The sequence below is a fragment of the Phasianus colchicus genome, chromosome 5 (assembly GCF_987193195.1).
Source record: "Phasianus colchicus chromosome 5, bPhaCol1.hap1.1, whole genome shotgun sequence".
NCBI lineage: Eukaryota > Metazoa > Chordata > Aves > Galliformes > Phasianidae > Phasianus > Phasianus colchicus.
Genome location: NC_143440.1, coordinates 15,531,786 through 15,553,024, shown reverse-complemented (window position 1 = coordinate 15,553,024; position 21,239 = coordinate 15,531,786). Strand labels below are relative to the sequence as shown.

General features: G+C 39.0%; 1 protein-coding gene across 21 annotated transcripts in view; it reads left to right on the top strand.

The window, feature by feature from the left end:
• Positions 1–21,239, top strand: part of BRSK2 (BR serine/threonine kinase 2) — a 299,114-nt gene that overhangs the window by 107,897 nt on the left and 169,978 nt on the right. The window contains exon 1 of one of the 21 annotated variants that reach the window (XM_090140619.1): positions 12,159–12,775. The exons of the other annotated variants lie outside the window; for them this stretch is intronic. The gene's annotated coding sequence lies outside the window, so the exon portion shown is untranslated. Of the gene's footprint in view, positions 1–12,158; positions 12,776–21,239 lie in introns of those variants that run through there. 21 annotated transcript variants of the gene reach the window in all.

Genomic DNA, 21,239 nt, shown 5'->3' with positions numbered 1-21,239 from the left:
CCCCTTGAGTTTATTGGCATGATTAAATCTGCCAAACACTGCCTTTGTAGTATTAGTCAAGATGTCAACTGTTGCAGCTACCACCAAGAAATGTGTCTAGACTTTGTGCCTATTGGTTTATCTTAACAAGTTTATTAGGATATAATGGAAACTTTCTGTGTTGTTGGGCTTGCAGATGCAAGCACTGGTGTCTAGAGGCCTCAGGGCTTTACAGTCCTCTCTCCTCCTTCTCCCTCCTCCCCTCCCCCCCAAAATAAAAACCAACAAAACCAGAGGGGGAAAAAAAAAAGCTAGCTTTAGAACAAGAGCTCATTTGAAAGATAATAAGTATAAAAAAAAAAAAAGAGCTGCACCAGGAACATAGGGACCTCACCAAATATAAAAAGCAGGAGGTGTTCTGTTTTCTGACTTAATTATATACTCTCCTATTCCATATTCTTGAACGAGCACAGTTTGGTTTCATTTTTCTTTTAATGGAAAACAAAGAAGTAACTGTCTGTACCTTTCTGGGAATAGATTTCCTCGATTTTAATGCAATAGAGAATTACAGGTTTATAAAGCAATTCCAGTGAGTCAAGGGGAGGGAAGGGGGGAAACAAACAAGTGAAAAAACAAGATCGGAAAAAGTAAACCTTTGGAACAGAAATTAATTTCTTTGACTAGGAGAACAACTTACTGGTTGCAGATGACAGGTATTTTTACTTTGTAACTTCAATACAGTCACTGTGGCAGTACAGCTCCCTTTTAGCAATACACTTGTTAGTGGGCTATAAAGGTAGTTCTTGGATAGAACTTTGTGCATATGTTTCAGGTGGCAAGTCCTCTCATGGTAGCAGTCATCATGTGGTTAATAATATTCCTTAGGATCTGGCAAGCAGCAGGACAAAACATGCTTTTCCACAGCTTATTTTCTGATTCAGTTTTCCCCTCTTTGAAGCAAGTAACTTGTTTTTTGAGTCTGAGTCATTGTTGTATTTTGGTGAGAACCATTGAAGTGTGAATTGCCATTCAAGGCAATCTTTTTAGAAATTGCTTGGCTAAAAATTGTGTTACACAACAGAAAAAAATTAAGACAACTCCAGCTATGGTAGAGTTATGGAGGTCCAGGAGCTCTAACTGACTCTGAGAAGTGGATATTCCGAGCAGGTTATTTGTGTGCTCTGGTGTTCAAGGCTCACCTTGAGTGAGCCTTGAGGTGAGGTGGTTAGAAGCATTCATGCAAGCATAGAATATTCTCAGCTAGAAGGGATCCATAAGGATCATTGAGTCCAGTTCAACGATATCCAATTCTCTAGTTCTCTATGTAATCAGCTTAATGTAAACAGAGTAAATGCACTGAAAAAGTGAAATACCTGTAGCATTTGGTTTGGCTTAGGCAGTCTTAGTTTATTACAATAAAGGGTCAGTCCTATCTGTCTTTTACAAGTATTTGGCTGATGTTTTCAGTGGAGCTTCTTAGACTAATTTGTTTTTCACAGTATAAATGTGGATATGTGAGAGGCTGAGGTAAGTTGCACAGAATCAAAGATTGAAATAATATATACTGCTTCTTAATTCTGCGTTTTGCGAGTGACATTTCAGTACTTTACCTTATTTCTTCCACAACATAGTTGTCCCTCTATTATTATTAAGCAGAGATGAATTTTTCACTCTCCTTACTCACATCTCATGGAAGCTGTTACTGCAATTCAAGTTTGAGTCTTTTATCCAAGTCAATTTTTTGTGGTTATAGAAAGTTCAAAAGTTAGGTTTCAGTTTTGACCTTTCAGCTTCTGATTTTGGAAGGTGGATTTTACAATAACTAGCAATGAGGAATGATGGACTAGGAGTTTCCTTTTTTGGAAGTTTAAAGTCAGTTTTCTTTTCCAGGAAGAAAACAGAAAGAAAGAAACAAAAATACAGTTTGCTGTAATCAAGTAAATACATCTAGAGATACCAAATATTTGTTGTCTCAGCTCTCACTGCTTGTGGAAGAGAGATTTGTTTCAAGAAAATTAAACAAAATAGTAACTAATAGTTGTAAATAATAATAAATATAATAATATTATATATATATATATTATATATAATAAATAATAGTTGTAAATTGGGATATTAGAAAATACACAGTTGGAATTTCACAGAATCATAGAATCACAGTGATTGTGTGAAATCCCAACTGTGTATTTTCTAATATCCCAATGACTTGGATTTTAGGTTTGCATCAAATAATTGCATTTGGAAACTAGCATTTAACCAACCACTGTTATAGGTAGGTTTCTCTTTGCACTGATGTGAATCAAGGCAGTAACTGGCAGTATGTCACTGGCATGGCAATGTGCCCAAGCCTGCTGCTGCCCGCTGTCTTCTGTCTGTGCATGGAGCTGTCAGGATCAGAAATTCTCCTTTTCCAGATGGAGTTTTTGTTTGTCTTCAAATCTTAATTCTGCTACCAGAATTAGGCTAGATGCTCTAGCATTCTTCTAACAAAAGTGTGCTTTTCTACTTTGTGCAATTGATGTCTGCCTTGTCATTTAGTTAGAAGAATGAAGGTTTACGAAGTTTTAAGCTCAGTGTGGCTGGACGGTTAGATGGATGATATACAAACGTGTCTCTGTTCGTGACTTTCCCCAGAAATCCAGAGAACATCTGTCTAGAGATAATTAAACCTCAGTTCTGCTTATCCCAGTAATTCCTCTACCATTTTTAAAGTATAGTTTTCCAAGAGTAAGAAAAGTTTTATGTTTTCAACTCACTCTTTTTACAGAAGTCCCTAATCATGATAATATCTCAGCTTAAACCAAGACATTAGAAAGAATCTTCTAGTAAATGAAGTTACTTCTTCAATGTTTTAGATAACCACATCAGCCAATCTTATTACAAAAATCTATCAGGCTTCAGCTCAACAGGCACTTACTTCCTTGGTGGTGGTTTGTCCACAGCAGTACTGTTGGAAAAGTGTTCTAAAATCTTACTTGCCATCTTTCCTCATCTGTTTTTTCAGCATTATTTGTGCTGTTTATTGCATGGTTTTGAACGTTTTAATGCTATTCTCTCATTTCTTTACTGTTGATCCTTAATTCATAACACTATCCTATGAGACTTATTTAAAGTTGAAGATGTTCTGAATCATTTGAAGTTCAACTTCTGCCATAAGGATCCTAAAAATAGCTCAAAATGTTCTTAATAAAATATTTTAAAGCATCTTCTCAGGTAATTTTTTTTCTTCTGTTTTGCATGAACTGAAGTGCCTTGGCTGCTGCTTTTCATTGCTTATGCGACCTGAGAGCCATATGTTGTTTCACATCCTTTTGCTCTGATATGATGGCTAGAAGGGGCACTGAAGTGTTACCTGTAGTGAAGGAACCCCTTATTTTTATCCAGATTTTTCAAGTATTTTGTTTGGGTAATTGAAGCCATCTGGGAAAAACCTTTGAAAAAAAAAGGGTAAAGGAATACACAAAAGAAGAAAAGCATATTTTTCAGCTCCAGAGAAATGCAGGAAAGACGCTAAGAGGCAAATATAAGATACATCAACTTCACCAACAGGTAAAAGAAAACTAGCACATGGCCACAAAAGCTGTATGTCTTCACAAGACTACTGAGTACAACCTATGAAAAGTGCATCAGGTGTGTGCTATTAGAAATCTCTCCCTGTCTAAGCTTTCTGGATCCTCTGAACTCATGGTAAGATAGCAAATGGATTCTTGAAACAGTCCTGTGGGAGTATGAAATAATTCAAAACTTCGTTAAAACCTTGTGTAGTTTACTGCTGAGCAGTTCTTCTCAAGTTCTTCCCAGTTAAACAGTGATGATCACTGCTGCTGTGGATGCAGTTCCTTGCTCAGATGTGGTCACTTGGCTCTCAGGCAATTACCTGCTCTTCTGCCCCCATCTGAGAGCAGATTGACCCACCGCAGGTCCGTTTGACTTCCCTGTGCTTCCTGCAGTGTGCAGATGCTGTAGTGTTTCTGCTGGGATTTAGTAAACAATAGTAGAACGTTTCTACAGCAGAAGGCCCATAGTGCTGGGAGTTCATGACGGCAGATTGGAGGGGCTGTTCACTCTTGTCAAATTGCAGGAGGGTCCTGACACCACAAGCTCCCTTTTTTTCCTACAAAACTGTACAAATATTGCCATGGAGTTATATTTTAGGTCCATTCTTAGGTGAGAAAAGCCTTTTAAATTTTCTCTGTAAGTGTCTTAGTTGAATGTGGAGACCTGCACTAGTAACAATTGCTATTTCCATACTCTGTTGTTTCTTCTCTCTTTGCTACTTTCAACTCTGCCATTAGTCTAAATGTAAGGAATCATAAAACTGAAAAAATCACAAAACCAAAAAATGTGATATGCACCCAAAGCATTGGGAATGGTTTTCTTTTTCCATATGAAGAAATAAACATTAAACAGAAGTTTTGAAGTCTGTCACAGAGCTGCACACAGAGCAAGAAGCAGTTTTAACGGTAGAGAAGGAAACAATTTTTATTAGTCAGCGTTGCATGTTTAATAGTACTAATGACAGTTCTACAGTATTAATTTTGGCATTCTAACTGTTCTGGCATTCAAAATAGTGAGTATTGCTCATGTGCCATGTCCATCCTGCTAAGTAAATAGTAAATCTCCACAATTCCTCCTCTTACAAGCTTGTCATATGAGCACTTAATTCTGCCCTCTCTCCACCCCCCTTTTTTGTTTTTAAACCTTTGAGAGTTATGTTAATACTTGTGGTATTGATACTTGCATTTTGAAATTGATTGTACAGAGACAAAATTCTTTCATGTTTTGGTCTTTTTTCAAATCTTTGAATAGCAAAGAAATGGCTTTTCATGTATGTCTTTTCTACTTGACTCAATCCTCTGTCTCCCCACAACCAGCAGCCAATTTATCATTTCATTACAGTCCCACTCTAGCAATGCTGTGTTTAAGGTTGGGATGGCATTTTCATCAGCAACCTAAGCTATCATTTTCAGCTTTCCCAGAACAATGCTCTTCAAGTTGAAATCTCCATATTTGATTTTTGCCAAGTAGATTTCTACGAAGATGAAAAGCTTACTTTTCGTAAAAATAGCAATGGTAAGATCTTGGATTTTTTTTTTTTTAATTTTTATTTCTTTTCCTGAAAGACATCAGCTAACTCAGGAAGTACTACAGCTGTAATCCTCGAGGTAGATAAACACCTTTTCCTTTCTGTTAATTTGCTTGAGAATAGTTTGCTGAGAGATGGATCTCACCTGATGCTATGCAGCTGTATACACAGACAAGAATTAGCGTGGAGCTCTTTTGCACTGCCTCTTTTTCAGCCTTCTATAACAGTATGCATGGTTTTGCGCAGATCATGCATCTCATAAATTAGAGGAAGTCTGTGAATGACACGGTCCAGTTTTCTATAGGTCATTTTCCATAACTTTCTAGATCTTCATTTAACAAGGGAGCTGAATATGGGCTTGGCACAAGGATGTGCCTATGTGCTGTACTGAGTTCGGTCTTAACACCTACTGAAGCCTGGCAAAAGACCTGCTTGAGAAGTGCAGCCTATTGCACGTGGAAGGTGAGAGCAGGGAATGCCTTGGATGAATGAAGCTGTGCTTTGAGTGTCTCTGGTTTCTGTTAGTTAAAGATGAAAAGCAGTGTCTGGTCCAGATAGTACTTGGATAAGAAATCCGTAGGGTATAAAAAGGAGTTCATTCATATATGCAGCTTTTGTTCCTACTCTCCTGCCCTCTCTGTTTATGGGTCTCAGATCTCTTGTGCCAAAAAGGAACATTTAGCTTGGCTCAGTAGGCTGCCTCCCTCCTTTTGGATTCATGGGTCCTGATTCCATTTCTTGCTGGGAAAGATTCTTTACAAACAAGAATCATCCTTCATTTGATTTTATTTTCTTGGTTACCTTTCAGAATGCTTTCTATCTATATCACGCTTTGCTGTTTTTATCTTTTCTGGATTGAATACACCTACTTACTGTCAGTTTTCATTACAGTTATGCTTGAGCTGTCATTGTAATTCTAAATCTGTACTTTCTGTGGATTCAGTCAGTCCAGAAAAAAAACTTTGGTGTCCTGGGTATTTATTCTTTTTTATTTCCAGTAAGAAGGTGAATTTGTATTTTTGAGATGCTGAAGCAATGTGATTAGTGAAAGCAAAATTCCTAATTTTAGCTTGTAAATGGTAATATCACACAGGGTGATTATTTTGTTGATACAATATAGGTATTGAAACAATATAGTGAACATTTTGAGAACAGAAAGGTGCAAAAAGAAACCTTGCCGTTCTGTGTAATTGGGAAAACTGAGGCACCAAAGAATTGCCTACCATAGCCATAGTATCAAACAAAGCAAATAAAGCTTCAGAATTGGATCTTCAAAGCTCTGTAAGATTGAATTGATCTTTCAAGGTAAGAACTTAAATAAATCTACAGTTACAGTGGGCATACTTTTTCTTGCATGTGGAAATTGGTAGGGAGCACAGAGGATTGGAAAAATTCTGAAGATTTTAGTCTGAGTATTTCTCTGTAAAGCTGGAAATACAGCTCAGTGCTGTACCAAACATGAATGTGACTGTCTTCATCCATTGTCTAAGTTGAGGAAAAAATGACAAATAATCAGCTGGCAGCAAGTAAATGGTAAAACGTAATTTAATCTTAATAGTTTTTCCATTTTTATAACGTAATGAGATGGTTGTAGCAGAAGGCAGATTTAAAAATGCAGGTTTTGTTTGTTGACAGTTTTATCATTAAATTGTTTTGTGGTTTGGAAACGTATAATAAAAATATTGCATTACAAATAAAACCCTAATGTTGTAAATGAGCTTCAGCCCATCAGGCACCACAGCAGAAGAAGAGTTTGAAATCTCCCTCTCATCTTCAGTGTGCAATTAGAACAAGTAACAAACCACCAACAGAGGCTTGCTGCATGAGGGCAGCTTGGCTACTAAGCAAGGAAGTAATTTTGAAAATATATAGTTAGAGTTTATGGCAGTGATTAAAAGAAAATGATTAATTTTTGGCCAAATGACTATAGAAAAACAGGACATAAAATGGCTGCTGAAGGGCTGTAATTCAGAGAGAGATTATACCTGCACAAAACGTTGATGTTATGCATCTTTCCGGTTTTCCTCAGAAACTGAAATGCCCATCGCCGCTGAACGTTTTCATGCACAGATCCTGAAAGTAGGGTGTGAGTAACAAGGCTTCTTTATTAATAAGCCATTTTTTTTCAAGTCCATTTCTACCAGAGGATCTTGTTACTTCACCTCCTTTTTGTCCTGCCAGACATCGCAGTGAGCTGTGCGTGCTGCTGCTTTAGGAATGTTGTACTTACCCATTACAGGATGAAGGACTACTGCTGCTCAGCTCACACTATTTTTAGGCTGGGGACAGGATTCCTGATAGAAGGTCAGTTGTGGCTGCCAGCTGCTAAAGTGACCCATTGTACAATTAAATGAGAGGATTGAGGAAGACCAAACAATAGGGCTAGTTGTGTCTTGAAACCGTGCCTTTATATTTTAGGGGCTACTCTTGCTACAATGCCATTTCCAGCTTTGTGGAATGCTCACGATGGCATGAGGGTTAAACCAGCAGAGGAGGAGCTGGTTATTGCCTTTCCCCATGCAGCAAAGGTGATTTGGAGGACTAGGAGGTGTGTTTGCAGAGAAGTATGAAAGGATGGTTCATTCGTGTAGGCCAGCTGTGCACTGTGTAACGCGGCTACACATGGACTCAGACTGTGATGTATTGCAGTCCCAGAGGGTGTTTCAGAAGCTGGCTGCAGGCCTGCCTTTCTTTCTTGATCAGCAGTTAGGAAAACTCACCTCTGGCCACATCTTAATGCTATTTCTCTGCCATCCTTATACCGTGAAGTTACTTAAGGTTGATTACTGTAAGCACTGAGTAAAGCTGTAGCTAGTTCCTTAAATCCAACTCGTGCCGTAGGATATATATTGCAACATTAAAACATCAAACAGTTTGGTCTTCTGTGAGCTATTTGCTGGAGTAAAAGGTTTAAAAGAAAAAAAGTGTCAACTTTTCCTATTGCATAGCAATTTTTCTTGCACCGTGCTTTAGTACCCAGAGGCTGGGAAGTGGTCTCTGAGGCACTCTGCAGCAAGCACAGACTTCCTTAGGTCTGTTTGTGCCAGAGTTTTCTGTGCTCACCCTGTGAGACAGTTAAAGAGAAGCAGTAGGAATGCGAGTCAGCTAGATTAAGGGGTTTGTCGTACTTGCAACACTTTGTGCAGTATGCTTGAGCCAGGCAGGACTTGGTAGCCCAGATTTCTTGTGCCCTCATACTGTAGAGAGTGGCCACATGGAATGACAAGCTTATGTAAAACACTCAGAAATGGGGCTTGAAAAAGAATTACCTCTAACTTGTCCCTGCTGCTTCAGTTACAAAGCCATTCCGTAACTGCAAGGCATGCCTCTTAACAACAGAAAATAATTCACTGTGGTGCAGTGGTAAAAGGGAAAACTTCAGTGCAAGGTAGTGATGATCTGAAGGGATGTATATGGGCTGATGTATTTCCTCTTTCCCAATTTCTGGTGGTGGTCTCATGAATAGATGCTATTCTTTCACGTTTTTTGGATATCAATTTGAATTTGTTCTTGTACGTACCAGTGTCTTTTTAATGGAAAGTGTAGTGAGAGAATCTCCAAGAAAATCTCATTGATTGTTAGAGCTGCTTAGAAGAGAAAAAGGAGTAAGAAAAAGGCATTTCCTAGGGAAGGGGTGACATGAAGGTAAGTGCTGGGACTCTGGGGGTCCCGTTTTGTTCTTGCCTCAGGCATAAACTCCCTCGGGTAACTTGCTTTGGCCAAGTCAGCATATACCTCTGTGTCTTCATTTCTCTACTACTGTAATGGTGAAAGTCACAAATCCCATCTGACAGGAAAAATAGGAGGATTTATTGATTGCAAGTACTGTAAAGAACTAAAATACAGTGCTCCAGAGTGTAATAAAATCTTAGATAGAAATAAATTAGATATGTTTCTAACCACATGTGAATCTTTGTTGCTACCCTTACTCTATGTGTTTGGGCAAGTCGTCTGATCTTTGTGAGCCTCAGTCTTCTCATATGCAAAAAGGCAAAAATTTGTATGGCTATTGTGGAATCAGTTAGTTAAAATCTGCTGATAAATGTAAATAAATAGATACACTCCCAGTACTATTTATTTATTTTTTATTTTGGGGATGAGCACACCGTATTTTTCTACATGTGAGACATGTCTTCGCTTACTTAGTGAACTTCACAGAGTTTGAAAACAAAAAGGTTCTTAGTATGTATCCTCCTTCAGTGAATTAGAAAGCACAGAACATAGTGGCTACAGCAGAGAAATGATATGTGCTTTAATAATAAATAATAATTGTATGTCATTTACTAATATACATATATGTAAGATATATATGTGGGTGCATATACATATATATATAGATATATGCATCTATATGTGTCCATACGTCTATGCATACATATCTATGCACATATATATGCATATAGATAGATGATTTCTGTAATTGTCTTATACAGAAGGGCTGCAGTTCAGGAAAGCACAGTTTGGCACAGAAGTCAGAAGCAAGTTTGACATGAAAGTAAAATTAAGCATTGCAATTAGAGTAAATTTGCATCAGATCCTTAAATGTGTTCACAGTATGGCCCATTTCCTGCTGGAATGTGGGATTGTGTTTGAGTGTTCCTGGGTCAATGCACTGATGAAGGTGTTTGCCATTGAATTCTGCCAAGTGACAGACAAGCTCTGGCCCTTGTGTGCATGGCAGGGTGGGCTGTGCAGTCAGCAGAGGTGGATTGTGAGATGCTCCTTAAAGGCTTTCCTCCACTCAGGTTGCAAGTCACTCAAATAGGGGAGAAGCAGAAGCTGGTTTGGGTCACCTTCCTTTTGCAAATGGTTCTGTATGTTATACTCTCTGCTGCCAAACTCCATCCTATTTCAAAAACAAGAGGAAGGGATTCCACCTTTTCTGTGGGGAAGGGATGTTTTTCAGTCTTGTAGTTCTTGCTGCTAGGAGATGGTTCCTGATACTTAACCTATATTTTCTTTTACTGAATTGTATCACATGAAACTGAGTTATCATTCCAGACCACAGTAAATGATTATTTTTCTCTACCCCCACTTTGTGCTGTTACATTTGAATTTGATGTACAGATTATTCTGAATACAAATAACTGTAAAATGATGAAGTTATTAAACAATGAGGTGTCTAGTAGGAGAAAATAATGAAAGTGAAAAAACTTCTAAAGCTTTCTGTGTTATTAGGTGCAATGACACAGGGGGAATGTAATGAGAAACCAAGCTGGAGCTTTCTAATACCCCTCAAGAATTTAAAATAAAGATCTTTGAAGCAGAAGGGGGTTAATGTAACTGGAAATGAGTGGTCCCCATCCCTCTCATTTCTTTCCTGGTATTGTATCTGATTTATGTCTTTGATCTTTATGAAACTGAACACTTTTCATACCTGTTGAAAAGGTAAGCCGTTGTGAAAGGAAGAATTTACCACCTAATTTATTTATTATATTTATTTATTTATAAAATATTTACTTGTCTACCAGACTACCTTATGCTTGTCTACCAGAGTATTTCTCATCTACTACAGATATTTTAGGCTCACTTCTCTGTAAGAATAGATAGAGTACTGCTGCTGGTGATGTTTTGTGAGCTCTGTGACTGTGGCTTCCTTACGTTTCTATCTCCTAACTGATGTCAACAGACATCACTGCTGTAAGGAGTGTGTTACCATTTCAGGTAGAAAGCTGTAGGAACTTTACATGGCTAATTACAGTGTGAGATTTAATCCAGTTGTTGCAGGCTAATCTTCTCATTCCTGTTTCTAGTTGTCCGCTGTAAGAGTTTAGTATGGCGATGCCCGGAGCTTGCCATGGCTGTGTTGTCGTAGGTGACATATGTACACTCAACATCCCTAGCACTAGTTGTAGACAACCAGAAAACTGATGTAGTGCAAGGCTTTACCCGCACCCAGTGTCTGCTAAGGTTAAGAATGCATGCTATGGAGGCTGCAGGAGGGATCAAAAAGGTGGCTTACAGCTGTTGGGGACATTGTCAGTAAGGTGAGCTTTGGGATTCACACTGCATTGAGTATCTGGATTTGCTTGTAAATGCTTTACTGCTCTGAACTGTTAGTATTTATTTTGCTGAAGTGCTATGAGTTTGGTGGTTATTTTGTTTGTTTTATAGCATGATTGAAGTGAGTTTAGCTTAACTATGGATATGAAGGATGTCGCAATGCATCAGACTCTGTGAAAGTGACACAGGAGAGCAGCATGGAGATACTTGCTCAACGACTGGCACATAATATTTGCATGGCTAACTTGTCAAAACTGGTTTCTGCTATCCTCAGCCCTGAAGCACCAACCTGGCTCATGAGAACTGGGCTTCTGCCTTCCTGCCTCTTACTTCATTGCCAAATAGCCTGAGGGCAAGCAAAAAATTATTTGGTATTGTAAGGCATAATTGCTGATCAGGATATAGTAATCCAAGACTTCAAATACCACTTAGGGATAGCTGCTGTTCTGGTCTACAGGAGCTGTAAGAACTTCACGAGTAGTTTGATAGAACATTTCTTCCCTTTCTTCTCTTAACACCCCTGTTTATTTCTGTTTCTGTTCAACTGAGGTGTCTTTACAAGTAACACGGGAGAATTTAAGTTCTTTATTCTCCATGTTGTTGAAGCCTTAACTCAGGCCTCCCGTTGTGTAGGGTCTTGATTGTAGCTCATTCCTCAAAAGTCTTGTGGTAGTCAAAGGCTCAGACTTTGTGAAAGTCTGAATGCCAGCCATGTGTAATCAGAACAAAATGGGTATCTGTGTAGACAAAACAGTAAAAATATTCTTCTCCTTCACCACCTTCTGAACCAAGTTAGAAAAACATGTCCCTTTGGCTCTCCTAGACTTATCTGCACATCCTTGTTCTGTGTGAATCCCTCTGTGTTTTTAAAACAGTGCTAATGATCTGTTTTCTTGTCCAGAGGAAATTTGTCTCATTTACTATGAAACCATCACAAGCAAAGCTGGAAAGGAGGGTGTATTTCTTGCCAAAGCTACTACTTCCTAAGTATTTGCTGTCACAACTTCCATTACTACTGATTTTTCTATCCAGATCACACATCCAAACACTACTCCTTTCTCTGGCAAAGAGATGAAAGACAGTTCATGGAATCAGATCAGAAGTCCTGTCTTGTACTGATTGACCGGAATGGTCTCAGTTAACTTTGTGTTGTTGCTTTGGAAGTGTGGAGGGATCGAAGCAATATTTCACTCAAGTAATTTCTCTAAGTGGCCGTGGGTACGTATGCAATGCTGGGTGAACGTGGGCCTGCATGTTTTGCTGAATTGAGGCCTGGGTACTTTCTGCCTTTTCCGGGGCCGGGATCTCAGATCTTCAAGTATCTGTCACTCTGGAACTTGTAACCAGCATTTGAGATGCTTTGTGCTGTTTCTAAAAATGACTCCCTGCATTTGTATACTTGAGTAATGTATTTGAATTCCTATCAGTGGCTTACATTTATGTAAGGTCTGAGGAGCTTTTGTCTCCTAACTAGATTATTTACAGTGAAAGGAAAATTACTCTTCCCACCTTTTTACTGCCTGCTTAGTTTATGCATATGTGGATTGCGATGTCATGGGCTAGTGACATCACAGGTCGAGCTCCACTTTAGATACCTGTGATGCGAGGAGCACTTGGAATTGCTGAGCCCCTGAGAGCATCGCTTCTCTCATCCTGTACTGCAGTGGATCTACAGTGCTGGATGAGATTCCCCCCCATCCGACTGATGTAAGATTCATGCTGCTGAAGGCTGCAGGGGAAAACTGCATCTCGGTCAGATGATGTTGGTAGAGTTATGCATAAGGAGTGGGCAGAAGTCCCTACCGCATACTTCAAAGAGTTTCTCGTCTGATTTGTGAATATCTTTTTGAAGGAAAAAAAGAACAACACTGCTACCACAAACATAAATTCCCGCAGTGCTAAGGGTCCTTAAGCCCCTAGTGTATTAATTACTGTAAAGAAGAAGTAAAAAATGCATTTATTTTATTTTTAATTAAATTTAGGAAAGCATACAGAAATGGCATTTTGAAGAGCTCCTTTGAATCTTATGGGCTATCCTTTGTTTCACTACTTATATTTTAAAAACATAAAAATTTTAAGATTTTTTTTTACTTAAATACAGCAGGTCTGAATCTGCCTTGTGACATTTAAATGAAGTTGCATATATTTATATCTGTGTTTATGTTTATTTATATGTTTATGTATGCCATTTGTTCATGCGTAACTGAAATGTGAAACTAAGACTGTGAGCTTCTTTTCATTAGAAGCTATACTCCAGCACCTAGAAGGCAAGCAGTCTTTCCAATGCCTGTAGATCCTACGTGCCACCCATTCAGAGAAGGATAATGCTGTCTCACCCAGTAGCTGTCAGAGGAAAGGTCACTTGACTTGGCTTGACTTTCTAGTTTTTCTTATCTGAGCAGGGGCAATTGAGAAAACAGCAGTTATTGTCTTCATCACAGCTGAGTCTCTGGCCTGTTCCCAAAGTGGTTCAACCACGTGATCCTTCACCCAAGGAGGGCTTCATTTTACAGTCTAACCTCAAAGCTGTTGGAGCCTGCAGGGACCCCTTGTCCCCAGTGTCATCCCTCTGAGGCACCTCCTTATCAGTGCTGCTTCTGGCTGAGACTTTGAAGCTGCAATGTGAGCTGTTTTCCCATCAGACATCACAGATGCTTTCTATCTGTCCTTGCATTCCTGCTGCTATCATCTGTGTGGTCAGAAGATGCTGGCCACATTGCATTTGACTTGCACACTACTCTTAAAGGAAGTGATGCGATAATATAATTGGGAAACTTATTAGCCTTGCTAGCTGAAGCAAAATTCAAAAGCAGATGGGAACGCATCCTGTGATATCTCATGCTTACTGCAAAAATGGTGGAGTGTCTAATGTTGGCAGTGTAGGATTCCCTGTGCTCCTTGAGCATATGGCAATGAAGCATGGTTTGTTTTGGATAATAAAATATAAGTTGGATTGAATAAACATCAGTATCTCAGGTTGCAAGAATTTTCTACAGGAAATATGAATGAAGTGTGGCATATACTAAAGAAGTGTATACATTTATCTTCAGTTATATGGTTTCTTCGTTGTTCAGCTAGCAAAGAAATATTTATGTTTGGTGTTCATCTTTTGTTGCTGTTGTTATCATGAGCAACTCTGGGACAGCAGAACATTTACTTAATGTGCACCGTACTTGTTCAGAGTTATTTACCGAGTGCTTCCTATGGGACAGGGAATAGTGGGATGATCAACTTTTCCAAGCCTTACATGGGTAATTAATTGTGCTAGACAGCAGTGTGAGCAGGAGCAGTGCATATGCCCAATTAATTACTTTGTGTCTCTGATTTGTAGTGATGACAGAAAATTACCAGTAAATTCAGTAATCCACACAGGATGTTTGAGCATGACAAAGATGTGCATGATGCAGTGTTTTGATCTGGGCTCCCTGAGAACCTTGGCATGGGTGATTTGGTGATCGTATCAGTTGATATAAAAATGTCCTTGAAACTGCCCAGGTATGTGAAGTGATTTTGGTTAAAAACTGCGTAAAGAAAATCCTCTCTATATATTTGTATATAATATATATATGATATATATTGATATATTGGTCATTTGTTGGCATTATTTTAATGCGGCTCAATTCTTTCTATAGTTGATGTCTTGGGCAAAGGTGCCTAAGAGAAAAAGAACTGGAAATATTTAGATCCCTCCCATGTGGCGTTGTTTTCTACTTCTTCACAAAGCTTCTGTAGCTTTCTGTGAGAAGTCCACATGTTCAGACATTTTCTTATGTGCCTCTCCTGATTTTGGAAGCTATGTTAGATGCTGATGGCCTCAGTACTGCTTGCTTACTGTTATACTAGAAGAGTTGTCCCTGGAAGCCCACTGGGATTCTTGGTGGGGTGGAACACTAATTTATGGTAAGAAACACTACAGCAACCTTGCTTTTTAGGGGCTGCTTTGAGGAATAAATAAATTGGAGGGAAAGCTGGAAAGCTGTGTAACATTTGATAAGTTGGATGAGAGGCAAAATTTCTTGAGTTATTTATGGTGAATGATTTTAACCCAGTGACTAGATGGTGATACCTTTGGTTTCTGGGTCAAGTAGTCATATACATGCAGAGTGAGCAGACAGAATCTGTTTGCATATTTTTCCTGTGTGTGTATATGTTTGTTTACAAGCTGTCTCTAATGAATTTATATCCTTGGAAGAAATACATCCAAATTGGATGAGACATGATTACGTGACCTAGATGTTTTCCACTGCTGTGTTGTGATGAGGTGGTCAAGAGTATGAGGGTTATTGTTTTTATTTTTTTTTTAAGTCAAATTACAGTCAGATGGTTTTGTGACCCAGAAGAGAAGTGCATCTTTCCAGGGAGGATGTTATTGCATGTTGTGGAGTGAAAAAAGCCTTCTATCTGAGCTGGTTTTATTTTATCAAACACTGTATTAGCCACATGGGGCTTTTTGTTTGTGGTTTCTTCCCTGCACATCTGCTATTCTTCAGGCTTGACAAGCAGAACAGAAAGCAAAAATAACAGAAAAGATTTAAAATTAGGCACTTTAAAACATTCTTCTGAAAAGTCAATGGCAGTGACAAGCGTGTTCTGAGCAAAGAGAAATATAAAAATAGGCTTCAGAAAGAATGTTTTTCCATTTATTGTTTTAATAATGTTCTGAACTGTTTGGCAGAAAGATGTTGAATTTAAGAATATCTTACTGTTATCAATAGCTGGATTGTGAAAAGTAATCCTGAATGAAATGTATTGTGAATCAGTCGCTATAGACCTCTTTCTTTGTCCTGATTTTAGAAAAGTGAATCTATTCATTTAAAAGCTTGCTTATCTCTGAAGTATCATTGACTGGAATTTGGTTAAGTTTATTGCTGAGTTGGGCTCACACTATTCAGCAGCAGCTATGAGTTCCCCAGCCATCTCTGTTAACATCAGGTTAGAAAAGGAAAGAGGCTGAGAAAGCTGATCTGCAATTGCCCATCAGTTCTACTTCAGCTTAGTGTTTCCAGACCCAAGATTCAGAAAGAGAATTTTTAATCTGATCTTTGATTGAAGTAAATGATGTGGTTTGACCCCCTTGTTCCTTGATCATGAGTCTTCACCTGCAAAACTCAAGTCCTTACAGGCACTTTCCGATAGTGCCATTCCCATTCATGTTTCTTTGTCAGCACTTTTGAGAGGAGGCTGGGAGGCAATAGAGAACATCCTCTTTTTAGACAAAAATAACTTTTATTCATAAGAGATTTTAAAATATCTCTTTGAACAGCTACTGCTGAAATGATTTTTTTTTTTCCTGGCCTTGGAGCTGCTCTTTTAGTTTGGAAAGTGAAATCCTGAGAATGGCTCAGCCATTCATCTCCCTAGGAAACTGAACTAGATTGTTTCTTTCTGCTTCCCATTTTGCTTATTAGTTATGTTTAATGTAGAATATATATGATTAGATTTGTGGAAAGATGGATTAGCCCTGTTACATGGCAGATAGTGGAATTCAAGTCTTCCTTTGTTGCCAAAGATTAATCTTTATTCCTGCCATGGCTTAAATAAATTTGAGTTTGAAGCAATGTATGCTGCTTCTCACTTTTCTTCAGTGTCTGCAGTGCTGCTGTAATTTATTGGTATGATTTAGAAGTTTGTGTTATTACTTCACTTTTTTTTAAGGGCCTTTTAAGCTACTCTGAAAGAACTCTATGTGCAGCTGAGGCACAATGGAGATGGCTGGAAGTATCAAAGATTTGCATTTGTGAAGGTTGGAAGCAAGGTGAGTAGGGAAACAAATTCATCATCTTCCAAGGGAAGTGCAAGTGCAGTCCCTGGTTAAGAACATGTAAAAGTGGAATTTGTGACTCTTGGGCTATTTTTCTCTCTTCGCTATGAAACTGTTTCCTAGCTGCCTCTGCTGCCTATTTCCTGGCTTTTATTATTTAGGCTTTTTGTCCAAAAACTATTCAGCTTAGTAGATGCTGAGTGCTCCTGAAGTCTTTTAGCAGAGTTTGCCTGAAGGGGAGGTTCCCTGCCACCACGATTTCCTTGAATTGGATGCAGAAAGAGTAGGAGATGTAGATCAAGTTGGGCACACCTAGGGAACTTGAATTTTTGGCACTTGTTCCAGGTGCTTGACAAGTGAAAGGGCATCAACAGAAATGTAGATTTTCTTTCTTTCACTTTTTTTTTGTCGTAAAAATTTTGTGTTAATCTAGACTGACTGAAGAGCAAGTCAAAGAATTGGTGGGGAAGAATTAAATGATGGCATAAATGGTTCCATAACAGTGGAATGATTCAAACATTGGTTTTGAAGATAACTTCCATTAAGAAACTTGTTTAGAAGTTGAACTGATGTTCCTTTTTTTTTAGCTGCTCTCATTTAATTTCAGTGCTGCACAGTGAACAGCGTTTGTTTATTTTGTCAGTAAAATCAGATGAAGTGAATTCTGCTGTCTGAAATCCAAGCAAGGAAGCCTGAGTGAGAACATGCTGAGTCTCTTCTGTGGCAATTTAGATGCTTAATGGCCAGCAAATTCCAAAATGCTGTATCTTACTTTGTGAGTCTTCAGTTCATCCTGCTTGCACTCAGTTTTTTTCTTTTATTTGATTTGTCAAAAAAATTCCCACTGTTCTTATCTGATTTGGACAGATTTGAGATAGAACCAATGGGCTGAGACACCTGGCTGCTAGGACCTCATTCAGAGTTATTCTTGCTTTACATAGCTAATTTTGGCTCTTATGGCCTCCTGTTTGTTTGCTGAAAGTCGTGCTAGGCTACTTAGGGGTAAGTGACTCTCAGAGCTCTGTTGGCAAGTTGACCATGGTGGGTGGGTGGGTGGGGGTGGGGGTGTGTGTGTAGCCATAGTTCCTCCTTCACCAGTTCAAAATAGATGAAGTCTTGTAACAGTAGCCTGCATGTAGTAGAGTTGTTTTTACATGCATAATCTGATGGGGGTTTATTTGCATAATCTTTCTATTTGTGTACGTGCACTCCATATCCTTCACAGAAGGCTTAGGGCTTGACTGCTTCCAGTAAAAGGATCCCAGTTCTTAATTGGTGTGATGTCTTTCTGCTCTGTAGACTGAAACATATTTCCTTGGGATTTTTTAATTCAAAATAAGCTTAAAATTAATCTGTAGACTGAGCAGTAGGAAGCATAGGTCTAAAAGTGGATTTTCCTTTCTGTAAGCGAATGGAATATATGCAGCTTTTAGCCCTTTAGCTTTCTGAGTTGGATAAAATCTTTGGAACAATTTTCTTCTGTTGAGGAGGTGAGTTTTCAGCTCGTCCCGGTGGGTGATGGTAATGTCTGCATTCTCAGCTGCTTACAAAAGGTGCTTGTAGCCCTCCCTGCATTATACTGATCAAACTCATAAGCAGTTCCACTAATCTCAATTAGCCCTCTCCTTGTTCACATGCTCTTAACCAAGATCAGATCATGCATATTTCCAGTTGCATCTATTTTATTTACTGACATGAGCTCATTTGTTTTACTGCTGTCAGTGTCACAAACATAAATACATACCTTACAAAGCCTTGTACATCATTTGTTACATAGCTGCAAACTCTGGTGTGCTATTTGGAAAGAATATGCTTGTGGATTTCCGAATAGAATGGAGGAAGACTTCTAACATGGAGGAGAAAAATGCATTATAAAGAACAAACAACGAGGGCATTTGCTGTCACTAAGTTACACTGCGTGGTTATGGTTTGAGTAGGTTTTGGTTTCTTTCTCTGTCAGAAGGATAGAGAAAATGTGTTTTTGTCTTTTGGTGAGATGTGCTCATGCACATGGACTGACTGACTGACTGCCACTTTATGCAGTATGCTCAGTTTGAAGAAACAACTTTCAACTTCTGGGAATACAAGTGCCTTGTGTGGTCCAGTTCTGAGCCTTAACAGAACATACTCTTGTCCCATTGATTGTCAGCCATAGTCTAGAAAAAATTACTCGTCATATCCATTAGGTTACTACAGCTTTTAATTGTGAATTAGCATACCTGTCAGCTCTCCTCCTTTTACCATTTTATCTTCTTGTAATGCACGATTTCAGTCTGAGTTTGGTATCTGTTGCACTTTTTGCTGTACGGATTGCTGAACTTGTTTGTTGCCCTGTGATGAGCAACCTACATGCCAAGCACACAGAAGAAATAAAGGAAATAAAGCTGGGACTGGAATTTGAGGTTTGGAAAATGATTGATTATTGATGTGGAGAAAGTTTGTAACAGGGAAGGGAAATGAGTTTGGATGTTCTGGAGCAGTAGATGTAGCAGTGTGTGTGTATACTGCAGTGTCACTGAGCTGGCACTGCTGAACAGAAAAGTGGCCTATCTACCCCTATAGGCTGTGTGAATTTTCTGTGAGCTAAGTTTGCGTGCAGAACTGAGTTAAACTCTTCCTTCCTGGCTTGGCTTTCACCTGCATCAGTTCTGTGAGCTGGTTGCCTACATGCACCAGAAAACGCTTGCGGGTGGCAATGCAGAGGCTGAACTACTGCTTGTAGAATTGGTCTTAGCTTATGTGAGTTTGAATTGTATGTGGAACTGCAACACATAACTCCAAAGTTTTGAGTTACTAAACAGTTTTTAATCTGCTTTACTGTGTCTTACATACTGAAGCACCAGTCCTTGATGAAATCAGGCACCTGATGCCAATGAGATGCACTGACATTTTCACAGACAGTGAGGATCACACAGCTAATCCTGTTAGCAAAGAGCAGAGATGCATGGAGGAATTTTAGCTTTCTGCCTCGGTGGTACCCTATGGCTGTTTTACATGTTCTGGAGCTACATGCTTCCTCCTTCCGTGCACTTTGTGGTAATTTACAGAAAAGCCAGCAGTGGGAAAATCTCTTGAAATCTGAAGAAGTAACCATTTTTGAAATGATTCCCTGAAGCTCAGTAGCTTCACTTCACAAACAAACAAACCTCTTATAAATATCTACAGGAAAAACAAACAAAGCCCTTAATTGCAAAAGATGCCTCTCTGCATTCAAAATCTTTGCCTTGTTTTCCTGTCAGGCCTCATTTCCACCAAGGGATCTCTTTCCTAAGGCCAGCAGGACAGCTGTGATAGAGGAGGAGATAAATACATATGACAAAAGATGTGAAGGGGCAGAGCCCTGCCTTGACTTTGACAGAGATAATTGAGTTATTGAGGAGTTAGTGGAAAAGTTGACTGTTTCTTGAGAGAGATGTCATATGGCATTCTGCTTGTGGTAACAGTAATTGTCCTCTGGCAACATTTATGCTTGCTATTTCTACCAGTGCAGTTAATACTCCCAGTTATTTTGGTACTATTTTCAGCAGACCCAAAAGAGACATTTAAATATGTATTCACATATTCTAGTGATGTTGAGGTGCATATATGTGGTCACCTTGATGGAGATCATCGACAGGTGGAGTCTTTCAAGGCATTGCTATTTATAACAAGAAAATCAATTTGCACACACAAAGGCATGTGTAGCACTGCCAGAACTTAACCTTCTCTTTGGCCTCTGTTAGGAGTACTGAGATATTTTAGCCACCAGTTGAAATGGAAATCCGGTATTCATAGTACGAACAAAACAGACTTTTTTGCTATTTAAACTTGCATGCTTTGCATCTAATATGCACAAAAGTGCAGATATAACTGCTTTATGTTTTGCATAGTGCCTTTTGTTAAGGCATAGTGTTGTATACTAGTAATTATAGTTGTTAATTATAGAAGAGAAGGGGATTATGACTTTGGGTGCCCTCATTAGGAGGGGACAGTGTGTAAGTAGTCTCAGGAGGCTTTGTTAATTGGAGAAAACTTGTTTCATATCATCTTTCTTGCCTTCTTCACCTTCTTCCTTTTTCACCAGGAGGCAGTTATTTCCTACTGCTTGTACAAACACCAAACGAGACGCTGTTACTGTAGATTGGCACTGCTGCTTGGCAGGAAAAGGAAATGTGGCTTGGTTTTGTTGGTTTGGTTCCAGTCTTTTCCCTCCTTCTTTCACCCTTCAGCCCGGCTGCACTTCTTCATTCCTGGATTTAGTTCAGGCGGTCAGCAGGGAGCTGTGTACCCACACAGAGGTGCACATCCTGTGATGCTTCATCAAAGACTTCCTCGCAAGACCTAACATTGTCAGAGGGCTATTTAGAAGCAGCAAGTATATTATATGGCAGCTGCTGACACTGCCCATGTTTCTTCAGGAACTTGACTCTA